Raw genomic sequence first — 8184 nt, 5'->3', positions numbered from 1 at the left:
CTGGTGACCCCCCTCGGCGGAGCCTCGGAATCCCTTCGGTGCCTCCAGTACAATACCGACATGCCCACGAACATTTCCGGTAGCCAAAATAGGACTACCCATATATAAAACTTTACCTCAGACTAAACTAGTGTTGACTTGAGGGCAAAATAAACAAAATTTATTGCTATTATAGGTCACTATTCACACTATTTTGGTCGAAAATTTTGTTTTTTTAAAGAAGTCAACATGAGTATTTCTTTTAGTGGAATTCTTTTTCAAGTACAATGGAAGGTAAAGTTTATGTCAAAACTATTTTCAATTTTTTTGACTTTTTATGTAATTAGTAAAAAATATCCGTATAGGGTGTATATACACCCATGGACCAATAGTTCCTGTCCGATCTAAAAGTGGCTATATATACAATAGAATTATATAAGGGTAGTGAAATAGTGGGAAACCCCCCTCAAACAATAGTAGAAAAACATGAAACCCCAATGCGTGATGTTATAGCAATGATTCATAAAGGCGGATAACACCGCATGAAAGGTGTGCAAAATGAGTACCCTGAATCGGGATTACAACTGCAACATATTTTTTCCCCAGCTACAGCATAATGAGAACACATAAGGACCCATTTATCGAACCTCAAAGAAAAAACCCACCGCAGAAATGTGCGGGCATGACAGTAGTTTCCGCATATAGTGCATTCGAAGATCTGTAAAGAAAAACAATAATAGATAAAGAAAATTGGAAAAAGAGTTGGCATGGGGGGCAGTTAAGTTGGGTGAGCAAAGTCCTACTGGGCTACGGCTGGAGGCGTAGAACCCCCCGCAGCACAAGGCCACCATCGACGGCCTGCCCATGGAACATGGTCCCATGAACGAGAGCAAGGGGTTACGGGGCAATGCTTCGTCCCATTACTGCCTTTTCTTTTCTTTCTATATATAATTCTGATGATGAAATGTTCGAGTGAAATAACCTTAAGATGTCACTCAGGCCCATCCAACAAACACACCCATGCCAACTCCTTTAGCCCTCCGGGGCTGGAGTTACAAGCGTGCGCCACCACGCCCGGCAGGTCAGACGGACGGGTCGTACGTATATATGCCGGTGCACGTCGTGCTCAGCCAGCAGTGTGGTACTATTTAATTTTTTTTGAGCATCAATACAGACACAAGCGCTCATATAAACGCGCATACACTCACCCCTATGAACGCACACACGCACACCCTACCCCTATGAGCACCTCCAAAAGATTGAGCTTCGTCGTCGACGGGAACGTCTCCTCCCACTGAAAGCGCATCGCCGGAAATCGTGAAATAAATCCAGGAATAATGCGAGCACCAGGATTTAAACCCTGGTGGGTTGGGGATACCACTGTCCACCTAACCAACTCAACCACAGGTTAATTAATCTACGTAGTAAGGTTTGCATTTCTTTTGAGTAAAATCTAATAAGGCTGCAGGGAAAGGGCCAAGCCTGCAGCATGGGCCGAAACATCGAACCAGAAAGCCTATCAAGCATTAGTGCTCCTGGCCCAATAATAAAAAGGTGACACGATGTAGGAGTGTTTTTTTTTCTAGCGCAAAACAAGAACAGAGAAGGATCCGTTTTCAAAGGCAAACCATTCTGGCCAGGCCTGCCTACGAATTCTGCTTTTTTTTTGAAAATTCAAAACCCTTTATTAAGTGGTAATCAAAGTAGCATCATTTACAAGCATAGAGGCAATGGCACTAGGTGCCTCATCAAACCAAGTGCCAGGTGGAGAAAATCTAGCAATCCTCGCCAGTTCATGCGCTACAAAATTTCCTTATCTATAACAGTGCTCGTAGTGGACTTGTGATAAATCGCAAACCATGTGATAACAATCGTCGAAAATAGCAGAAGCCAATCCTGAGAAAGTACCACCATCTTGCATTGCAGTGATCACATCAGAATTATCAGAATTTATGATTAACCTGGAGCATCCGAATGACTGGGCAAGATTCAGACCAAAGCGAAGAGCAGTAGCTTCAGCCATAAGAGCATCCACACAATCCCCTGCAACATTATTCCCTGCGGCCAAGAATTTCCCTGAACTGTCACGTAATACAGCACCCACAGTGGCTTGGAGTGAATCACTGTCGTAAGCAGCATCCACGTCAAGTTTTACAAAGCCAGCACTACGGCGAGTCCATAGAATCCTTTTCACCTTTGCCGTAGGCTGATAGGCCACTGGAAAAATTTCTGTCAGAGCTTGGATAGCAGAAATTATTCGTGCAGGTTGTTGCATTTGCTCGCCATGCACCATCTTTCTTCTTTCCCACCATAAATACCAGGTCGCAACAGCAATCAGCTGGTCTGATCTACCTTGCCCGAGGACACATGTTTCGTTTGCAGGAAGACGAAGGAGATATTCAAGCACCGCCTCGCCCGCATGATCCACTTTACAAGCTCGCTCAATGACATCTTCCAACCCCAAACCCAACCAGATCTGTCTTGCTTTTTGACATTGGAAAAGCATATGTTTAACACTTTCATGTAACTCGCATGCTAGGCATTTTGTATTTACCTTCATATGTCTATCAGCTAGGGTTACATGGCATGGCAGGGTGCCATGAAGAGCTCTCCAAAGAAAAATTGTAACCTTCGTTGGGCAACCCAATTTCCACACAACATCCCATATTGGATTTATATTCGCCGCACTAGGACGATCTGTTGTAGCCCTTGATCCATATTTATCCTTCCAGACCGCATAGTAAGCCGGCCTAACCGAGAAAGCTCCCATTTTTGTCAAGTTCCAAACCACAAAATCTGCCATATCATATGATGGTAGCGGGATAGAGAGTATACGAGACACATCCACAGGCCAAAAAGTCTGCTCAACTAGTTGTATATCCCATTGGCCTGTGGTTGGGTCAATCAAATCAGTCACCTTAGAGAGTAGTTGATTGCCCCTTCTAGTCAACGGCAATCTAGATGGAGACTGTGGTATCCATGCATCAGACCAAATATTAATATGTTGCCCACCTCCAACTCTCCAAACATGTCCCAACTTGAGTGTACTCACTCCTTCCATAATACTCTGCCATGTAGAGGACGCCTTCTTCTTCAAAGTTGCATTAAGCAAGTCACCATCAGGAAAATATTTTGCACGAAGTATTGTGGCACAAAGAGACCCGGGATTATCTATCAAACGCCAAACTTGTTTGGTCAATAAAGAAGGGGGGATGGGTTGCCTACGAATTCTGCTGGTCGCGCGCGCCAGATCAAGTCACCGGGCATGCCAACGGTTGGAAGGTGGACGGGGCGACAATGGCTGCCAGGTTAGGTTATATCCAAGCCACCTTGCGCGCTATTTCTAATATATATATATATATATATATATATATATATATATATATATATATATATATATATATATATATATATATATATATATAATGTTTCCTACAAGCAGTGGTAGTTACCACCACCTGTGTTTTGTATGTTGTATGTAGTATCTGTCGAAACCGAAAGTATGTATGTGTAGTATGTAGTATATAACACTGATTAGGTAGTATATATACTAATTTTTAGGTAGTATGTACCATTTTTTGAGTATGCTCTTTTTTACATACAAATATGTACGTATTTCACAAATATAACAAAAACTATGGGCTCATATGCAATTTTTTCATGTAACTTGCTTTGAAATAGCTTAGATATAGTATATGAACATATTTAAAATAATAAAATAGTATATATAGCACCACATGCTAGTATATGAGACATGTGGGGTAACTACCACCGGGTGGTAGGATGGATTTTCCCTATATATATATATAGCGCTATTTATAATATATATGGCGCGGGTCGACCAAGTGTCAAGGCTTTGCCGAGTTTCTTCAGTTGGGCGCCCAACAAACGCAGCCTGCCACGACGGGGCTGACACCTGACAGAAGACGCCGTCTTCGCCACGTTGCACATACTTTGCCGAGTTTGGCCTAACCAGAACTCGGCATAGTTGATGTAAGACGAGTTTATTTTGTTTGCCGAGAACAATTTAGATGGCTCTCAACAATGATTTGTCTATATCGAGTTCGTCCCATTGTTGATAACCAGACTCGACTTACATTATCTTCACCGAGGTCTCGTGGTTTGATACTCGGCGGAGATGAAGAAGCTCGGTAAAGACTGGTTTTTAAGGAGTGACGCATCGATGGACAAATTTTAGAACAGAAACAGATTTGTTTTCTTCTCTTGCTAAGTGTTGTCTTCATTTCTGAGAGAATAAGTCATACTACCTTGAAGAAATTTTATAATGGTTCCTTATGTTGTTTTGTCGCCAATTTTCTTTAAACTGTTGCCTTGGATTACTAAAGAAATCATCTTGTTTAGCTTGTTTAGAAACATCATCTTATTTAGCTTGAAACTAGCTTGAAATCCACTGGAGATCGTTACAAGCTGAACACGAGCCACTTTCTACTACTCGACCTTGAGGTTCGATTGTGCTCGGTAAATTTTTTGTATAAATTGAGCTGAGCCCACTCCAACTCGCTCAAAAACGACTCGTTTGCAACCCTATCTACAATGTCGTTCTTACCAATGCCTCGACAACACGAACAGCTTGGGCAAAACACACAAACACATTGATGGACAAATTTTAATTCTCAATCTTAAAATACCCTACCACTTAGTCTCCCATTGGCACTCACCATACATACACTTGGAATCAAACACAAACACATCGTTCCGTATTCTCTATATACTACTTCAAAATGTGTAGCGTTCCCTTTCCTGTCGATCGGACCGCGTCCCGCCATTCCCGTCGTCTTCCCTCTTTCCCTCCCAGCACGTTCCTCCTCCATCGATTATTTTCCTACCCTCTACCCCACAATTTTCTTTCTATTTCTTCTCACCAACTGTAGTCCACACGGTTTTTATCAACCACCATAATTAACAAGAATGAACTGTTTCGTAACTGCCGATATAATCAATCTAGAGCAATCACCCTAACCGGCGCCCCCTTCTCAGCTTCGCCCTTGGCCGCGCCTCCTCCTCCATGTAATCGTCAACTGCGGTAACGAGTTGTTCTGCTACGCCATGTTCACCCACGACATCCGCATCTTTCGTGTGCCTGCTGCAGTTGTCGTCGCTGCGGCTGCGATGGCGACGACGATGGCAGATATGAGTTCCAGCTACTCGGTTTGAATGAACGGTAGATGCCACGAGGAAGCGGAATCTGAGTCCTACCCAGAGGGCTGGACCTATTCGTTCGTGGTTGTGGCGGATGCCGAAATCGTCGGCGATGGCAAATTCATTTGTGTCGTACTACCCTGCACGAGTGTCATCGGATCATCGTCCTTGTGGCCGGCTGTAGCCATGGATGGTGGAATTACATTGCGTTGTCCCATTTGAAATTATGCCTGCAGTAGGACCGATAGGCGGATTAGGGCAACATGTTGAGCTAATAATTTTTCTTTCAACTGTGTTGAGGTAGTGCACCGCTTAAACAGAGAGATTAATCATCAGCATAAAGATGATCAATGGATTGGCAGTGTGATATTGTAGAGATATGCAAGTCAAAGAGATGATATATGACTAATTCAGGTTCATACATATACTCAAATAAAATGAAGAAAGAAAGCCTATGTGCATCCTCATGAATATATGCAGAATAATTAGATCTGAATGTGGATATGTGCGTCCTCATGACTATATTGGTTGAAGAAATGGTCAGAAAACACGAAACCTCGATGCATGATAGTGTCACAGTGATTCAGAAAGGCGGATAACACCGCATGAAAGGCGTGTAAGTGAGTACCCTGGATCAGGATTACAGCTGCAGCATATAATTTTTTTCCCAACTGCAGCATGTACTCCCTCCATTCCCTTATACAAGGTCACTTCCTTTTTCGTGTCAAACTTTGACTTATAAATTGGTCAAAAAAATATGGATTATATGTCATAAAAATATATATTATTAGAAAGTTCTTTGGAATGTACATTCGCTGACATACTTTCCATGGTATATAACTCACCTTTTGTTGATAAAATTAATCTTCAAAGTCAGATATAAAAATATAAAATGGCCTTATATAAGGAAATGGAGGGAGTATACTTTTTTCCAAACTGCAGGATAACGAAAACACATAACGACCCATTTATCAAGCCTCAAAGAAAAAATCCGCCACAGAAATGTGCAGGCATGACAGTAGTTTTCACATATATCGCATTCGAAGATCTGTGAAGGAAAATAATAATTGGAAAAAAATAGTTGGCTCCCCACAAAAAAAGAAGAGTTGGCATGGGGGGCAGGTTCGGTGAGCAATCCGACTGGGCCATGGCTGGAGGCATAGACCCCGCAGCACAAGGCCGTCCCAGCCAGCCCAGGAGGAGAAGACGGCCTGCCCATGGAACCGGCACGATGTCGCCATGTCCCACCATTGAAGGAGAGCTCATGTTCGGCGCCTTATGCGCCCGAACAGCTTTTTTTTTTAGGAATAATCCAAGCTTTATTAAACTTCATAAGCCACCAGAGGTGGAATACATCTCGGATCATGAGTTTGGCCTAACCACACATGGCGTCCCGGGCTTAAGGACTCAGCAAACTTAGCTAAACTATGTGCCTCAAAGTTCGAGTCACGACTTTCAAAAATAAAATTACACATAAAATGACACGCTCTCTGCTGGATTTCCTTAATCACCGCTCTGTATCTTCCACGGTTACTTGTATGTATATCATTCACCACCTACTTGGCGTCTGATGCGATAACGAATCTCTGGATGTTCAAATCTTTAGCCAGTGCCAAAGCTTCTCGACATGCGATTGCCTCAAGGATTGCTGGATCATTTATACCCTGGATCACTAAAGCAGAGCTCCCCAAAAAGACTCCCTGATCATCCCTGCACACTGCGGCCGCCGTGCCTCCTCGCGAAGGACGAGGTACACCTGCATCAACATGTATTTTAGCAACGCCCACAGGTGGAGCCTTCGGACGTTTCCTTCTTCTTGTCCTCTGGACTGCTACCGGCACTTGCATTGGCTTCTTCTCTCTTATAGCTTCCAGGTCAGCTAAATATCTTCTAACAAATGCATTCGTCCCCTGCGGGCTCTGGAAGATCTCTTTGTGGATCGCTTTCCTTCTTGACGACCAAATAGCCCAAAGTGTGACTGCTACGTGAATGAATCTAGCATGGGGCAGATTTTCGATCAGAGTAAACAGCCAACATTTGGCGTTCGGCTCAGCTGTTGCTGTCAGGAGGCTGGCTAGATCATCATCCGCCAATGCCCAGGTGCAGCGTGCAACCGTGCAATCTAAAAGGGAGTGCCTCCATGAGTCTTGACCTTCACACAGGCCGCATGCACTCGAAGAAGTCATATGCCTGTGGGCTCTTACATCCTCTGTCGGTATGGATTGCTTCGAAAGTCTTCATAAGAACATCCTGATCTTCCCCGGAACCTGAATATTCCACATCTTTTTCCATGTCTCTTCCTCCCCGTTTGAGCTTGAGGAACCAGCTGTTCCTTCCAGCCAGGCCTCTCTCCCCCTTCTAGTGGAGACTAACATATTATAGGCTGACCGAACTGAGAACTGACCCGAGCGCTCGAAGTTCCAACTCCAAAAATTTTCCATGTTCTGAGTACAAATAGGGATGCTCAATATTACTGGAATATCCATTGGCATAAAAACCTCTCTGATCCGTTCCCTGTTCCAAGTGTCCGAGGTAGAGTCCAGCAGCTCGGACACTAACTCCGGAGGGTCTGCAGCAATACTGCCGTATGGTCGCAACATTTCATCTCTTGGTAGCCAGTTATCTGACCAAATATTTGTTGTCTGACCATTTCTAGTTCGCTTTATTAGGCCCTGTTTCAAAACATCTCTTCCCTCTAATATAGCTCTCCAGATCTGGCTTGGATGGCTACCAATGGTTGCATCCAAAATGGATGATTCCGGGAAGTATATACTTTTCAGAAGGCGGGCACTGAGAGACTCTGGATGTTGAAGAAAACGCCATGCCTGCCGAGCTAGCATAGCTAAATTGAAAAGCTCAAAATCTTTGAACCCCAAGCCTCCCAATGATTTAGGTTGAGTCATCTCTTTCCATGACACCCAATGCGGTTTGTGATGTCCATCTTTGCTCCCCCACCAAAACTTCCTGATTAGCATGTTCAAGTGCTCGCAAAGGCCTCTAGGCAACTTAAAACAAGACATGGAATACACCTGAACAGCCTGAGCC

Source organism: Triticum dicoccoides, chromosome 7A (assembly GCF_002162155.2).
Source record: "Triticum dicoccoides isolate Atlit2015 ecotype Zavitan chromosome 7A, WEW_v2.0, whole genome shotgun sequence".
Classification (NCBI taxonomy): domain Eukaryota; kingdom Viridiplantae; phylum Streptophyta; class Magnoliopsida; order Poales; family Poaceae; genus Triticum; species Triticum dicoccoides.
This window is presented reverse-complemented; position numbering follows the sequence as displayed.